This window comes from Hyperolius riggenbachi, chromosome 6, assembly GCF_040937935.1.
Source record: "Hyperolius riggenbachi isolate aHypRig1 chromosome 6, aHypRig1.pri, whole genome shotgun sequence".
Taxonomy (NCBI): Eukaryota; Metazoa; Chordata; class Amphibia; order Anura; family Hyperoliidae; genus Hyperolius; species Hyperolius riggenbachi.
The window spans coordinates 58637933-58656482 of NC_090651.1; the positions used below are offsets into that span (position 1 = coordinate 58637933).

An 18550-nucleotide genomic window follows, 5' to 3' on the forward strand; every position below is an offset into this window, starting at 1 on the left:
TGATGTGTCAGCCTTTTAACCTCCCTGGCGGTAAGCCCGAGCTCAGCTCGGACTATGCCGCACAGAAGGATTTCTCAAGCCCTGCTGGGCCGATTTGCAAAAAAAATTTTTATTACACGCAGCTAGCACTTTCCTAGCTGCGTGTACTGCCCGATTGCCGCCGCTCCGCGCCGATTCGCCGTATCTAGCGCTAGGCTAGCTACATGATTAAAAAAATAGTGCTGCGCTGCTCCCTGGCGGTTTTAATTGACCGCCAGGAAGGTTAATATTACAGAGCCAAACCAATCCTACTGTACATGCATATAGACTGTTTAGGATTGGTTGGTCTTCATCAGTGCATGGCATAGATTCATGTGGCTCTATGGCATAGGTAGGACTTGAAAAACCCAGTTATCTTCATAGCTCCAGCCCCCTCCCTTGGACATACCCTCCCCCCCCCCCTTTTCTCCCTCTCCCACACCCCTTAGATTGAAATCCTATTTAGCAGGGCTCTTGTACGCACAAAATCTTCTACCCCATGATAAGGAATCAGTGACTCTCCTGCTATATGCTAACTAAATGCAGAGAAAACTGAAGTCCTTCTGATTGGAGGGCAGAGCATGATAACAAAACAAATTAATTTGCAGTCTTCACCACTGGGAATAGGAGGCACAGATCACGCAGCTCTGATCATGTGCGTAACCTGGGAGTTCTAATTGATGGGAATTTAAACTTCAGAACTCAAATCTCTGCTGTGGTGAAATCATCCTATTTTCACCTGAAGAACATTGCAAAAATCAAGCACCTCATCCCCCCAGAAGATCTGCCAACCTTAGTCCATGCCTTCATCACATCCCGACTGGACTACTGTAATGCTCTCTACACTGGCCTTCCAAAAAAAGGTCTAGTACCGCCTACAGCTGATACAGAATTCTGCTGCCAGACTGCTAACCAACCAACCCCGTCACTGCCACATAACGCCAGTCCTGCACTCCCTTCACTGGCTACCTATAGAATGGAGGTTACTATTCAAGATCGGCCTACTGACATTTAAATCACTGAATAATCTGGGCCCTGGATACATGAAAGATATTTTGCAGCTGCGTAGCAATCCCCGCATTCTCAGATCCACAGGTTCTAATAATCTAGTCATACCCAGAGTCCACTTGGAAACTTTTGGTCCCAGAGCCTTCTGTCATGCTGCCCCTACGTTTTGGAACTCCTTACTTCAACAGATCAGGACAGCTCCATCCCTGGCCGAGTTTAAATCCAGACTGAAAACCCACCTGTTCTTTTTGGCATTTGCAGAATTATAACATTTGTTGTGTGAATACTTCATCCTACTACCAATTACTGAATCTGAGAGAGCCTAAGCGCTTTGAGTCCTATGGGAGAAAAGCGCTATAGAAATGTTATTGTATTGTATTATATTTATCCCTACATTGCAATCCACTAACTATTGTTTATTGTTAGAGCACCATCGTTTAACCCTGCAATGCCCCTGTGTTACATTGTTTAATGTTGTATTGTCTCCCCTATCTATTGTACAGCGCTGCATAATAGGTTTGTGCTTTATTAAGTACAATAATAATTCTTGCCACCATTCCATGTTCTGACCAATTCTACTGATCTTGGACCATGAAGTCTCCACATTCTAAATTTAGTGCCTGCTTTTGAACTTTTTTTTTTTTGCAGTCTTGGGGATTCCATCATAGGGCTTCTTTCTTGATTAAAGTTTATTTCACAACCCACGGAGAGTGCTGTCCATCTAGTCTCGTTTCCTTCACTTAATCTGTAACTCTACTTGTGCTTACGGAGCGATTCCCCAATACTTTTGATTTATGGCGATCATTCCCATCCTTTGGCTTCAGTGTTGTCCAAATAGGACACGTCCCACAAGCATGAAGTCAGCAGAGTCAAATGCCTAATCTGAAGGTCTGTTCTTCTGAGTCAGGGACTATTAAAAAGGTAGAATGAAAGTGGCAGAGGTTTTAAAAGGAATGTCAGCAATTGTACTTTCCATTCTTCTTTAATTTAGTAGTCATTCTGCAGCCTAGCAAAACACTAGCACACAGTGTTCACATTCTTGACTTCCAGCAGTTGATTCGAGGTTCAAATCCAGGCCAGAACATCATCTGTGTAGAGAATGTACACTCACCTAAAGGATTATTGGGAACACCATACTAATAAGGTGTTCGCCTTTAGAACTGCCTTAATTCTACGTGGCATTGATTCAACAAGGTGCTGAAAGCATTATTTACAAATGTTGGCCCATATCGATAGGATAGCATCTTGCAGTTGATGGAGATTTGTGCGATGCACATCCAGGGCATGAAGCTCCCGTTCCATCACATCCCAAAGATGCTCTAGTGGGTTGAGATCTGGTGACTGTGGGGGCCATTTTAGTACAGTGACCTCATTGTCATGTTCAAGAAACTAATTTGAAATGATTCGAGCTTTGTGACATGGTGCATTATCCTGCTGGAAGTAGCCATCAGGGGATGAGTACATGGTGGTCATGAAGGGATGGACATCGTCAAAAACATTGCTCAGGTACCCCGTGGCATTTAAACGATGCCCAATTGGCACTAAGGGGCTTAAAGTGTTCCAAGAAAACATCCCCCACACCATTACACCACCACCAGCCTGCACAGTGGTAACAAGGCATGATGGATCCACGTTCTCATTCTGTTTATGCCAGATTCTGACAATCGAGACTCATCAGACCAGGCAACATTTTTTCAGTCTTCAACTGTCCAATTTTGGTGAGCTTGTGCAAATTGTAGCCTCTCTCTCCTATTTGTAGTGGAGATAAGTGGTACCCGCTGGGGTCTTCTGCTGTTGTTGCCCATCCGCCTCAAGGTTGTGCGCGTTGTAGGTTCACAAATGCTTTGCTGCATACCTCGGTTGTATCGAGTGGTTATTTCAGTCAACGTTGCTCTTTTAGCAGCTTGAATCAGTCGGCCCATTCTCCTCTGACCTCTAGCATCAACAAGGCATTTTCGCCCACAGGACTGCCACATACTGGGATGTTTTTCCCTTTTCACACCATTCTTTGTAAACCCTAGAAATGGTTGTACGTGAAAATCCCAGTAACTGAGTAGATTGTGAAATACTCAGACCAGCCCGTCTGGCACCAACAACCATGCCACGCTCAAAATTGTTTAAATCACCTTTCTTTCCCATTCTGACATTCAGTTTGGAGTTCAGGAGATTGTCTTGACCAGGACCACACCCCTAAATGCATTGAAGCACCTGCCATGTGATTGGTTGATTAGATAATTATATTAAAGGAATACTATCGATTGAAACAACTTTTTTTTTTAATACTCTATATTAGTGTACACATTACCACTAGTGCTAGGGGCACTTTATTCACCCAGGTCTCTCTCTCGCTATCATTTCTCACACAGCTCATAGTAGTTTGGGTTTCCCTGAGCTGCTTGGTTACTCTGTCACACAGCTCACAAATATATTTCACTGTGTCACTCACAGCATGCAGCAGACATGAGAAGAAATAGGCTGATCTGAGGTGGTAACAGGTAACTAAATGAGCTGGAATATTGCTGGAATATAACTAGCTATACCACGAGTCTGTGTTTACCCCTAGACTGGCTGCCTGCTTGAGGTGATTCACTCCAGGCTGCATACACTTTACAAGATGCTGAGTGGGGCAGACCACTGTCTACAATTAGCATTATTAGTATCTTTATCAGTCAAGAGGAGCAAAGATAATAAACACACATTGCTAGAATCTTTAACCCCTTACCACCATATCAATAAGATTCTTTCAGTAAGGTGAGAAACTATAAACTGAGGAGTTGATAGCAACTCCCCTGTGCAGAGATATGGTCTAGCCCTCTGGGAGCTCAGTATTAGATACATTTTGTATCCAACACTGACGCCAAAACTGACAGAGGATTTTACAGCTGAGAGGAACAGCTGTGTGAGGAATCAAATTGCTCCTACTACTTGCCCTAATGTGTGCTACAACATACAGCATTTAAAAATAAATGCATACATCGATAGTATTCCTTTAATGAGAAACTGAACAGGTATTCCTAATAATCCTTTAGGTGAGTATGTTCTCCTGCGTTTCTGTGGGTTTCTCCTAGACACCCCCACATCTCAAAAGCATCCTTGTAATTTAACTTGTTTGCTCCTTAAAGTGACACTGAAGTGAAAAAAAAGTATGATACAATGAACTGTATGTGCAGTACGGATAATTAATGGAACACTAGTAGCAAAGAAAAGACTAATTTTTATTTTCAGTTATAAAGTTTTTACTTTTTTTTACACTGCATCATTCTCTAATATTTGCAGTCTACATACTACACTCTGCATTTTAAACTGTGAAACAGAGCAGAGCTAATGACCCTTTGAACTCCCTGCAGTAAAACCTTATTTGAAGCTGCCTTTCACTGTTTCTTTCATGTATAAGTGCTTCAGAAAATAGAACTGCTCTGTGACTAAATTAGTCGGAGAGCTCAGAGAAGCTCGTTTGCGTAGATAACAAATAAGTTTAACGCTTTCTGTACTGGAAACAATATGCGACTATTTTCTTTGCTACTTATGTTCTATTTCTTAGCTGTACTACACATACAATTCATTATCTCATACGTTTATTTTCCCTTCAGGTTCAGATGTAAAACTACCAGAGGAAGTGGTGTCTCCTAGGATCTCCAACACAGTAAGACTGTGAGCCTCTCTGAGGGACAATTAGTGACGGGAGTTGTTCAAAGAGCTCAGTATAGCACTACGGAAATAACTGTGCTATATAAAATGCATCATAATAAGGAATACATTTTCATGAGGTAACTACTTCACTGTACTGCATGGAGTAAAAATAAATTTCTTGTAGGACACTTGCTGGCTTTAGAAGGTGCAGATTAGCATTACTTGTTAAAATGACATCTCATATATACATGACAATTCATGTATAATGTTCCATCAATGACTCATTCAGCCCCACTCAGTTCCGTATGTAAAAAACCCTGACATATTGATAACGTTTGTAACACAAGCTAATGCGTAAACTCACACATTCTGTGCAGCAATAGTTTCCAAAAGTAATAATCCTCCTCAAGCACAAAATCATGTAAATGTCACTATCCAATAGCATCCTCCCAAAACCGGTTTAAGTTTAGCAATCAAGTTTTTTGAGAAATCTATCTCAGATTCAGCTAAAATGGTAGAACGCCTCTAATGCTGAACGCAATAACTGAATCATCTGTGTCCTATTGTACCTGCAGCCTGGATCAAGTCTACAAATTGCAAAAAAACAATTCTGCTTCATTGTGTTCTAATTGTCAAAGTTCTCCCTAAACGAAGGTTTCAGGTTTGGGTGTATTTCCGGTACAGAACACCAGAGGCATAACTTCAAATCATGGAGCCCCCCCAGTGAAACTTTGATGAGGCTCCCCAATAGCCACACCCTTTCTCTTGCCCACCCCTGGTGACCCTCACAGCCTGAGGGCCTATCTTGCAATGGTCATAAAACAAGCCGTAATCACACCCATAACAAGTAAAGCCACAAAAACCCCAGATCTGAAAGATCCCCGTACAGCTCTGGGCCCCCTGCAGTTACGCCCCAGGACATTGATCTGCAAGCTTGGCTCTCCATTTGTTAAGGAACTACAAGTCCCACAATGCATTGCAGGAGTGTGAAAGCCACAGTCATGATTCATAAAGGCAAATGCATTATGGTACTTGTAGTTCCTTAAAAGCTGGAGAGCCAAGTTTTCAGATCACTGCCCCAGGAGAACACCAGTTTCTAAACTTTCTTAAAAATTCAGTAACCAGCATGATCAACGAAGCCTGTTCTCTACTGCCTTCAACACACTGCATTGACATGTCCGGTCTCACTCCTTCCGCTGTATTTTTCATAATGGAAACCAGATGGATGATTAAAGCTGTAGGGGTGAGACTCGCTAGCCATGGCTGGGGAACTAAATCTTACTGGCCATATTCCTGAGAGGCACTCATCAAGGCCTCCGTCCTCACCAGAAAACTGATATTTCTGTTTTACCGAACCTTTAAAGATGTTTATGTCTCGCTGAAACGGAAGCCAAAAATACAGCACGACAGGCGATAAAAAGTAAAAACGTTTACCTCGCAAAGCTGCAGACATCGGGCGCAGTAAAACCTCTGCCTATCTGACACGTTCAACATTGTGTGTTTTATCAGCACGAGATAAAACATATAAATGCCTCTCTCCGGGCTGGCACTGCAGGAGACACGGGTTAGCTTTAAGTAGTTCCATTTGGAGCACAAATAATGGGTTTTTATTTAATTACGCACTAGATTTCCTAACTGCTAATAGCAAAATGCACTTAAGAAAAAGCAAAAAAAGGTTGGTACAAAAAGCCAGCGAGTCACTTGTGCCCGAGCATAAAATTCACTGGACACAGGAACTGAGAGCCATTCTCATCATAAATTATCCTAAAGCCACTCTAAAAAAGGTAATCAAGTTTCCACTAGGAAAGTAAATAAAATAGAAAAACAAAAATGCACCTGAAACTTGCTTGTAATAAAGTGCATCTGAATAAAATATATATTTTTAAATGTTCTCTTTCATTTCCTGTCCTTTCCTGCACTGTCTCACATGAGAAGCTAAATTATATTTTTGCATATACAGCTATTATGGTTTAACTACCTAACAACTGTGTTACGCCGATGGGTGTGAACCAGTCGGCAGCCCCAGGACCGCGTACCGGCTGTCCCCCTGGGAGACACAGGAGCAATAGGCTCTCATAGGTGGATTAAGCCTATGACAGCCGATCGCTGTCATAGGCTGGAGGCGTGAGGGATACAAAAATAATGGTAAAATAGATTAATACAATAAATATTTACCAAAAAAAATAAAAAATCCTGGGAGCCATCAGAGCCCATCAACAGAAAGCTCTGTTGGTGGCCAGAAAGGGGGGGGGGGGGGAGGGGGGGATTGCTTATGTGCTGAGTTGTACGCCCATGCAGTGAGGCCTTAAAGCTGCAGTGGCCTAAATTGCAAACAATATCATGTCACTAGTGGGGTGTAAGCCTACAGTCCTCAAGTGGTTAAAGTGAGATAAAACTGAGATACCATTAATAAAAAATGTGTTTTCCTACTTTGTATTACCCAGGAAGTTATAATATTTGCATTTGTACACAATTAATATTGTCTGTTTACAAATTCCCAAAGTACAGTTTATCTGCTCTGAAAGCTGCCATTGCATAGCTACTGTATTTATATATTACAATCTATCTAGTCATCACTCCTCAGTTGCACACATACTAGAAGTAGAGAGCGCTCAGTTTCAGCACTTTGCTAAGGTTTACTAAATGTATCTGACAAAGGAATGTAAACAAAAGATAATGTTATCACTTCTTTGGATGCAGCCAAAAGCTGCCCACTGAAGCAAGGAGTTTTCCACTGATGAACAAAGTGCTGTGTTTAACTGTTTGAATACTGTTCTGCTACAAAAAATTTTGTGGTAGTAGATTTTATGCTGTAAATAATCTTTTAGAGCAAAGAGGAAATGCAGAATTTCATACCACTTTAACCAGTTCCTATAATTCAAAGTTGATGAAAAAAGTAACTGTACCTTAATGCTTGTAAATTTTAAACACAATGGGCATGATTCACAAAGTTCTTTTACCTGTTTTCCTCTGTTTTCACCTTATCTATGTTACTTTTTTAAGCTTCCAAAGAGCAAAAAGATAATTTAATTAACCCCCTTGGCATTATGATTCTTTCCGGATTTTAGGGTCTGCAACAGTTCTAAAATCACTCACCTCCCTGCCCCCAGCACTGCAGTTATGCCTCCATCCTCCGGGTGGCACTGCAACTCTAAAGTTAAATTGCCAGCTGTCGCCATCGATCTCACCAGCAGGAAGCAGAGCCCCGGAGGAGAGGAAGAAGAATGGTGACAGCCATCGGGATCCCCCGGGGAGGTGTGTAAAACCACCCACTGCACCCTATACTCCGGCGGCTACCCCGAGCAGAGGTCAGGATTACCGCCCTACCCTAGTACTGCCAAGGAGGTTAAAGGAGTTATCAGGCTAAAATTCGTAAAATGAGCTTTACTCACCTTGGGCTTTCTCCAGCCCCTTGCAGCCGACTGTCCCACGCCGACCGCTCCGCTCCCCGTGATCCGTATTTAGGCCAACCGTGGGGTCGGCCTTACTGCGGCTACGTGAAGCTCTGCCGTCAATCATGGCCACGTGGGCCGCGGTGAACTGCGCAGGCACAGTAGTTCTGCGCTTGCACAGTTCGCCGTGGCCCACGTGGCCATGATTGACAGCGGCGCTTCGCACAGCCGCAGTAACACTGCAGTCGGCCTAAATACTGATCACGGAGCCCAGGAGAGCGGCGGGGAGCGGAGCAGTCGGCTGCAAGGGGCTGGAGAAAGCCCCAGGTGAGTAAAGCTAATTTTACGAATTTTAGCCTGATAACTCCTTTAAGGTAAGAAAAGTAATATTACATTGAAGTTAATCAGGAACATCTCACTTTGTGTGGTTATTTTGCTTGTAAATGTGCTGAAAGGTTATTTTTTATCAATTAGGTGATAAGTCATGTATGATAAGTTTTGTGAATAGAGCCCATTGCCTTACTCGATTTACTTTTCTCCTAGGGTTTCTACCAGGAGACATTTTCACTCCCAATGAACTAAAATATTGAACATTTAGCAATATTCTAATGGTCTGAGATTTGGGGGTTTTCATAAGCTGTAAGCCATAATCATCAAAATTATAACAAATAAAGCCTTGAAATAACTCTATTTGCATGGAATGAGTCTATTTCATATATTAGTTTCACCTTCTAAGTTGAATTACTGAATTAAAAGGGACTTTTGAAAGATATTCAAATTTTTGGAGTTTCACCTGTATAGTAAAGGTTGTAAGTGCAATGCAGTAAACTGCTACTGCATGAAACAATTGCCTTTCTTCAATTCATTTTTTTCTCCTACTTTTTTTCCTAGGGGATACATTTTTCCTATTCTGTTAATAATATATTTTTCAGCACTCTGAAATTGAAAAAGGTACTTTTGTTTTTTGCCTTAAAAAGGTAGTGTCAGACTCTGATCAGCTAATTCATCCAAAACACTTGCAAAGGGTTCCTCTTTCATAAATTAGTTTTACCTTTTAAGTTGAAATACTAAAACAAATGGTCTTTTGCACGATCTTCTCATTTTTCGAGTTTCAACTAAATTAACTAAAAATGTATTTTGTCCAGGAGTAATGACTGAAAATGTCAATATTCATTTTGCATTCATTTTCACAAAAAATGAAACATTTCATTTTTCAAGTGAAAATGTCTTTGAAAATATTTTAGTAAGTTCTGAGAAAATATGCTTGAGGGATAACTTGCAGTATGCTGTGCTATTCCACACAGACACACCTGAGTATATGCTAGTTTTAATTTAAAAAAAAATCCCTTTACTGACCGCGTCTGCCATTCCCTAATATCAGCAATGTACCTCTCCCTCCTTCAATCAATGCTACTGAATTACTCAAAGGAAGCAAACACAAAAAAACGGAAGACTAAAGACTGTTGGTTTAAAGCATAGATTTGTGCAGATTTAAAGCCACACAAAACACTCAGTGGAACAAAAATTCAGCTTAAGGTGGCCGTACACTGGTCGATTTTTACCTCAATCGATTATTATAACCGATAAATGAATAAAAGGATCAAAAATCTAGTTGTCCCCCCTGCCTTCGCTGGAAGTCAGGCTACACTAGCTAAGTTATTTTACTGTTTGGAACATGCTCTCGCCCAGCCAAAATTGGTTCAGTGTATGGGTAAGAGTTATATTCCCGGTTACCACATATAAACAAGTTCTGTCCCTTAACAATTGCCTCAAAATACACCACTTTTTTATCCTACCTGCCAGTTGTAAATGTAATGAAATGCTGAAATTTTGTTTTTCCTATGTTTTCTATAGGTGTTCTTCAATGCGTTTCCTCTTTTGAAAACTGTTCATTAATGCTTGAATAAAAACTTTGTTCATCAAATGTTATGCTTGTATACATTTTTCTTCTATAAAACGCAATCAAAATTATTGAAAACAAAAATCGAGTTGTCATTTTGATGTAGAATTGATCCTCATCGACCTATATTCAATTAAATCCTTCAAATGAATCAATCGACTATGTCGGGTTATTTCAATCGATGGAACAATAATCAAAAGCTTTTTATTATGTATTCGGTCGACCTTTAGGGCCTGAACACTGCTGCGTTTGCGCTGTGTTTTTAAAATCGCATGAGTTTTTTAAATTGCAAGGTCTTTTGAAAAATCATGAAAATCGTGATGACCTGTACACACTAGTGCAATGCGTTTTTAGAAAAACCACAATCACAGTGACTGCTGCGCTTTTTAAGCGCTGTGTTTGATTAAACGCAATGCATGTAATTTTCATTGCGTTTTTTTAGGTAAAGAATCAGGAAATCAGGAAAAGATAGCCTTAGCAAACTCACAAGTGCATAAAAAGCGCAAGTAAAATTTTGATTTAAAAAAAACGCAATCGCTTTGCACTGTGTTTGCGATTTTCAGTGTGTACGGGCCCTTACTCAATCTGATTCATCAGGCTACTTATTTTGTGATTGAAAATAGCCTCCGATCAATTAAAGGTGGAAGAGTGTAACAAAAATCTAACCTAGCGCATGGGCAAAAAAATGGATCAATTTATTTTGAATCGATTTTAAGAATCGATAGGTCAATCAATCGTCCTATAATTGACCAGTGTATGGCCAGCATTACTGTATGTTATGCCTTAACCTCTTGCCGACCGTGTCACGCCGACGGGCGTGGCCGCGGCGGCAGCCCCAGGACCGCCTAACGCCAATTGGCGGAAACTCCTGGGGCTCTGTTTTGCAGGAGATCGAGCGCAGGCTGCGCACGCATCTCCTGCTTGGGGGGCGGTACTCCACCCGCCTTCAGTCTCCGAGCGGCAACTGTTAGACGGCGTGATCGCCGTCTATTTACATGGTGCAGCGCTGTGGTCAGCAGCAGCGCTGCACTGGGGACAGCCGTGTGACACGGCTGTCCCCCTGGGGGACAAGAGAGCAATCGGCTCTCATAGGCAAAAGCCTATGACAGCCGATCACCATAATTGGCTGGCTGGAGGGAGGGAGGGAAGGGATTTAAAGAAACAGGGTTTGTTTTTTTGTTTTTTAAATGACCACAATAACATTTATTAAAAAAAAATAAACACTAGGGAAGCGATCAGACCCCACCAACAGAGAGCTCTGTTGGTGGGGAGAAAAGGGGGGGGAGGGGGGAAATCACTTGTGTGCTGTGTTGTGCGGCCCTGCAGCTTGGCCTTAAAGCTGCAGTGGCCAATTTTACTGAAAATGGCCTGGTCACTAGGGGGGTTTAGCACTGCAGCCCTCAAGAGGTTAAAAAAAACACACACACACACACAGACAGTAGTGGATACACTTCTAATAGATAGCAGTAGCTCAGTTCTTAAAGAACAAGTGACACCCATGCGGACCCAGAAATGAAAAAAAAACAATTATATATATATATATATATATACATATATATTATACTTACATAACAGATGTATTGCACTGTTCACGTTATAATTCCTGTGAATTTTATCAAGGAAAAGCAGAGAATCCTATTCTAGGCAGTTTCCATCTTTGTTACTTTTGACCTGCTGACATTTCCTCCCTCACTTTTTTTCTCCGCTTGCCAATTGTGTATTCGTTACCTGCCCTCCTCCCAGAGTCTTCAGACACTCCCACTGAGGTCTATACTAGGAAGTGCACTGTCTTATGTCATTAGAAGGAGGAGGAAATGAAAGGAAGAGGAGAAATATATTTTAGATAAAGACCCTCCCCAGCATGCAACTGTTTGGCAATGGCAATTAAAGGGCCAGTGCTCCTAAGGTATGTGATAGCGCCAAACCATAACAGCAGAAAAAGTTTTGAATGCAGGATTAGCATCTTTATCATAATACACTCAGACCAGTTGCTGTTGAAATTTGATTTTTATGGTGACTATCCTGCTTTAGCCCCCTCCCGACCGCCTATCGGCGTCGGCAGGGTGGCAGCCCCAGGACAGCGTAACACCAATTGGCATCAAGTCCTGGGGCAGGGTTTTGCAGGATCTACACTTGAATATGGAGCTCGCTCCGTCATCAGTCTCCCAGCGGCAGTTTACATTGTACAGCGCTGCGATCTACGGCAGCTTGTACTAGGAACAGCCATGTCACTTGACTGTCCCCTGGGGAGGCACAAGAGCGATCGGCTCTCATAGGCTGATGCCTATGACAGCCGATCACTGTGACTGGCTGGCGGGGGGAGGGAGGAGGGAAAAAAATAGGTAATTTTATTTAAAAAAAAAAAAAGAAATAGATCTGAGCCGAGCGATCAGAGCCCACCAACAGAGATCTCTGTTGGTGGGCAGAAAAGGGGGGGGGGTTCATTTGTGTGCTGCGTGGTATGGGTCTGCAGCAAGCTCATAAAGCTTCCCAGAGAGCAAGTTTTATAACACTGTACACACGTTAGACTAAGGTGGCCGATAATGACCGCATTTGCCAAATATCTGGCTTGTTTACAGCAGCCCCCAACTGCCACCCAGCCAGTATTCCGCCAGGCGGATCAACTCTGCTGAGCGACGGCCAATAAGCTTCGTCCTCATCCCTTGCCCTGCCCACTGTGTGACGTCACATCTGTGCTTCTCCGTCAGCCCTCAGGCCGTTTTCCTACTTTTTACAGTGCCACAGAATATGTTGGCGCTTTATAAATAGATAATAAAGGGATCAAGTCTCAATCTCCATTGGGCGACATCCATTCTAGCGTGTGTATGAGCCTATACTCAGGGGGGTATCTGGCCGGTTGATAGTGATGATGTTCAATGATATTACATGGAATCATGTGAGTCCTAGTACAGAGTAAAAGGAAACCAGTTCCTGTGTATTATTCCTCTTGATTCAGTTAGTCCACGACATTTTGGTGAGTGAGCCTTTCTCTGGCGAAAGGCGAAGGTGTAGAAAGTCACTTTTAAACCAATTAAGGGAATTGCATGCTCCTTTTAACAAACAGGAATATGCATAATAAACATGAATTTTCTTTGTGAGTTTTTATCTAAAGAAAAAAAACAAACAGCATATCCTGTGCTATTTACGATACGGATATTATTTCTAAAGCCCTCTTAAATTTGTTTATTAAAATGGGGTTTCTATTTCATGAAGGCACATCATGATGGGAAAGGCTTTGTAACTCTTAATAATGTTTTCCTTTCTAAGTAAAATGCAGATGTGCAGCTATAATAACGCGGCTTCTTATTTTTCCGCGTTCCGCTTTTTGGAGAACGTCCAAAGTGACTTTGTTGAATCCCCTCCACCAGCAAAACATTCCGCTTTGTTGTAATGTATTTACATTGGACAGAATTCCCTGGTTGATAGCAATTTTGGAATTACAGTCAGAGATTAGGCTGAATAGGAAAATGGGGATTTGTGCAAACTAGTAACATTAAAAGCAAATAATTACCAATCTAATGGAACAGTGTGCTGCAAAACAGCCTTGCAATGACAGAAATGTACACACACACGCGACAGACACACACACATGACAGACACACGCCACAGACACACGCCACAGACACACGCCACAGACACACGCCACAGACACACGCCACAGACACACGCCACAGACACACGCCACAGACACACGCCACAGACACACGCCACAGACACACGCCACAGACACACGCCACAGACACACGCCACAGACACACGCCACAGACACACGCCACAGACACACGCCACAGACACACGCCACAGACACACGCCACAGACACACGCCACAGACACACGCCACAGACACACGCCACAGACACACGCCACAGACACACGCCTGCTGGAGCAACTTTACTGAGAAATGGCATTGCTCTGCGTGGGTCAGAGAGACTATAAAGTTATTGACCTCAATCCACTTAACAGTTTAGACTAGTCTACTGATGGTTTGGTCAGTTGCATCAAAGGGGAATTCACTATTACCAAATGTTTTACACCTGTTTTTAGACCTGGTCTAAACCATTTGGTTATTACGTGGGTAAAGCAGGGGAAATGATCAAAAGATGAAATTTACAAACAAGTAGCTATGACTGACATCTTCCTCCTCTGATGAGCTCTCCTCTGCATACAATTAAACTCCTGCATAATGAATTCAAAAGGTTCCATCCTCATATCTAAAATACCTCACAGAGTTACTTTACAGACAGAAATCAGCTGGTCTAATCTCTGTCAGAAAAAGTGGGCGAGGTTACTTGTTTGTCTTTGTGTATTGTGTAATTACTGAATGTTAGACCAAGTCTAAAAACAGGTCTAAAACATTACACCAAACCATCAGTAAAAACCATCTGTAGACTAGTCTAACTGCTTAGTGAATTGAGTCCATTTCAGACATTGCGATGTCTGCTCAGTGATACCTCTACACACACACTAAAGGTGCCCATCATGTGATGTATGGGCAGATAGACCATGAGACTGATCTCTTTTTGATGAAATCTGATCAGAAAGGGATCTGTTGCCTGCCCATACACCACAGACTGTTTTCCGATACATTTAGGCCTCTTTCCCACCAGGATGTTGCGTTTTAGGGGACGTTATGGCCGCATAACGTGCCCATAATGCAACGCCTGGTGGTGTTGGAGGTGGAGGCCAGAGTGAGCCGCGTTGTGCGGCTGTTAGTGCGCCTTTTTTGTCTCATACCTTGCGGGGACCATGTGATCGGGAAACACACCACATCACGTGGTCCCGCCAGCCAATCAGCGGCCGCTCCAGGAAGAAAACTGCAGTAGTGATGGGAAGTCCGGCTCTTTTCAATGAATCGAGCCGAACTTCCCATCACTACACGGCAGTGCAGTGAATATAAATTAGCCATGTGGCTAACAATAGCGGACTCTCCCCTCAAAAAAAAAAAAAAAAATACATTACTGAGCATGTGCAAACAGTCTAACGACCGCACAGCGTGCTACACTTTTAAATAACGTGCAGCGTTACAATGCAACACAACGTGGGCACTGTGAACAGCCCATTAATTTTTCATTACTGTGAGTTGGGCTGCGTTACAGGCTGCTCTAACGTGCGCCTGTAACATCTTACTGTGAAAGCAGCCTAAAGCATGAAGCATGAAATTGTTCAGGAATCAGCCTACTACCGCCTGGCTGCCCCCATCCCATGCTTAAAAATGTGTCCCCAGTGCATGTGTTTCCCAAAATCTCGCCTGTCCGCCCGCGTGATTCCTAGCCATTACCGCTATAGCCTGTAACACGTGACACCAGTTTATGGTGCCACATGGTACAAGCTAACGCGGTGACGTTGGTCAAGGCAGAGGCGGTCAGAACCACAGCGATGGACAGGTGAAATTTGAACGGTGGACATTTTAGACTCGGGGACACCAGCCATTAAGAACGACAGTAGTGATACTGAAAGCGGTTACTGCCGAACACCTAATCTAGCACTTGCAACAGAGATTATCTAGCAGATTTTATTGATCCGTTTGACCAGTTTCAGCCTGAAAATTGATCAAAACATCACGTGGGCATGTTGCACAAAATCACCTTCAGTCCTGGAAAGCCTGCACATTCTTCCTACAGGGGTCAGGAAAAAGGCAGCACAAGAGAGGCGCACACCAGCTTCTACAGCAGTGCCCTTTATGTCTGGCACTCCCTTTTGAGATAAAATATTATTTGCACTTCAAATGAATCCATAATGCACGTTTGGCAATGAGGTGCCCAAGATAAACTCAATAGAAGTACAGTGGAGGTAAGCATTACACTCAACGATATACTGTCATATACTTCTGAGAGGTAAGTGTAACGCTTACCTCCAATTTAATTGTATTCTATTCAGTTTACTTCGGGCCCCTCCTCAACAGTTTAAAGAGGAACTGTCACGAAAATCTTAAAATTTAAACCACATGCAAATAAGAAGTGCGTTTCTATGAGCCATAAATTACTTCTCTCCTATGTTGCTGTCACCTACAGTAGGTAGTAGAAATCTGATATTACCGACAGGTTTTGGGCTAGTCCATCTCTCCAAAGGGGATTCTCAGCATGGCCTTTATTCTTTATTAAGACACTCCCTAAAAAGGATTTATGCAAAGATGCTGGCCAGCCTCCCTGCTCTCTGTACACTTTTTTGGCAGTTGAACGGAGAAACTGCCATTCACCAAGTGTATTTTGAAAATAAAGAGATCCCTGTGAACCCCCCCCCCCCCTTCATGAGGAAATGGGCTAGTCCAAAACCTTTCAGTTCTGTCAGATTTCTACTACCTACTGTAAGTGACAGCAACATAGGAGATAAGTATATCTCATTTTACTCTGGAAGAAACGTACTTCTTAATGTATATTTTTACATACATTTAAAATTTTAAGATTTTGCGACAGAGATCCTTTAAGCCCCATACACACGTTAGATGAAACTCAGCTGATAATGTGAATTCAGCGCGAGGACATCCGGCCAAATACCACCTGACCTCTCGGCCAGCGATTGATTTGGCCAATCGCTTGCTGAGAGCATTGCTGCCCCCACTCATGGCTGGCTGCCTTGTGATGCCACTTGAACCCCGCTCTATCAGCCCTCCTCCTCCTTTGTATAGCCACAGAACAACACATCGCCCAAGTGATGGAGTAGGGATACCCACCGGGTGACATGCCTCTTATGTGTGTACAAGACTTTATTCCAAATATTTACAGTATATTTTTTAACAGTAAGATTCCCACCCCCTTTTTCCCCATTAACCCCACCTTGCTGTTTGGAGTGCGAACAGAGGAACGAAAAGACCCGAGTGGAGATGTGTGTTCTCCACAAGCGCTTAAAAGGAACCTATCGATTAACATGTGTTTTTTAACCTGGGATTGAGTGTGCTGGTAAATAATGATTTATACATTTCATTTGCGTATCTCTTGTTTACTGTAACAAATTCCTTTCACTCTGAGGGCAGTCAGAGCCTCAGAGGAAGCTTGTTGAGCGAAAAGGTCATCAGGCAGGCCGCTGCTCCCACGTTGCCCCACAGCGAGGACCAGTATAGGGTATGTCAAATTCTGATGTATGTACAGTATGGAATGACAAGGTCTTGTGATTATATGGCCAATATTAAACTGACAAAGCGGAAATCCTTGGTGCAGTGCTGGATATTTTTTAATCTTTATACTCTGGATATTGTGGCATGTTTACTTAACTGTCTTGAGCACACAAGCGGCAATACCCCATCTCTCAATACCAGGAAATGAACCCTCCCTAACGCGGAAGTCCGCAGTGTCACTTTGCTTCTATTTGCTACAAAGTAGGAAAAGGCTTACACAGCTACCTAGACATTATTTGTACATTGTCATTTTAGAACACTTGGGTATTGATAATGTTCCTTTAATACAGTTCCAATTGGGCAACCCACCAATGTGAGAAGTATTCACAACAGAGACCTAATACTACACTTAGTGGGCTCCTGTTTTCCGCATTTTTTTCCTCTTCTTTTCCCTCTGAGGTATTCCGATGTTAGGGAGGGTCAGCCATGATTAGGGATGCTCATTCGGATTCCGCGAAATGCAGAAATCGGTAATGCAAGTGCCGTAGGTGGATTTCCGCCAGAAATCGCGGAAATTCCACCCGACTAACATTGATTTTCTCAAAAACTATAAGGTCTTTTTGAAAACTTTATGCATCTTGTTCACAAGATTCAGTTTAATAAAGCCTGAAAATTTGGTGTTTCTAGGACTTAAGGGGGCTTTGTTATTAACCGCTAAAGTCGGCGGATTTTTACTGTAATGAAAAAGGAAGAAAATCTGCAGCTGCCTATTTTCTGCATTTTACATTACAGTAAAAATCTGTTGACTTTAGCGGTTAATAGCAAAGCACCCATAAGTACTACAAACACCACATTTTCAGGGTTTATTAAACAGCATCTTCTGAACAAGATGCAAAAAAAGTTTTCAAAAAGACCTTATAGTTTTTGAGAAAATCTATGTTAAAGTCGGGCGGAATTTCTGCGATTTCCGGCAGAAATTCCGCATTGGAATGCGGAAAATGGTAGCGGAAAGCGGAATCGGTAATTGGTACATGACGGAATGCGGATTTACCGCGGAAACGGAAATTGGCATTCTGACCATCCCTAGCCATGATGATTTACATTAGAACAGGATTTTCTTGAAGATTTGCAAATCTTGTAGGCAGCTTGAAAATTGACCAACGGAATTCCAACTCGGCAGGATTCGATTGGTCTGTTTTCAAGCTGCATAGATAATTTGCATCAGTCGAGAATTATTTGCATCTCAATGACTATCCATACTACTTACAAGTGTTCGAGACTAGGAACGGAATCAAAAATTGAGCACCTCCTCTCTCTCAATAAGCTGTTCCCAATGTTACCATCTCTAGCCCGCCAATACTGGGAACCTGCTCTAGTTGGCCAACAAAAGCAGCTCAGTGAGAAAGGAAGGGGTGGGAAAATGTACAAATCAGGCTCGAGTTTAACTCAATAAATAGAAGTTGTGCTCAGGTTCATTTGAAAAGGAAATCTGATGATGTGAGAGGGAAATGGAGGCTGACATTTATTTCCATTTAAAAAATCCAAATTGCC

General features: G+C 42.5%; 1 protein-coding gene across 5 annotated transcripts in view; it reads right to left on the reverse strand.

Annotated features, from left to right (window-relative positions):
• The window catches only part of PATJ (PATJ crumbs cell polarity complex component), a 396175-nt gene that overhangs the window by 237835 nt on the left and 139790 nt on the right, over positions 1–18550 (reverse strand). The window lies entirely within an intron of this gene.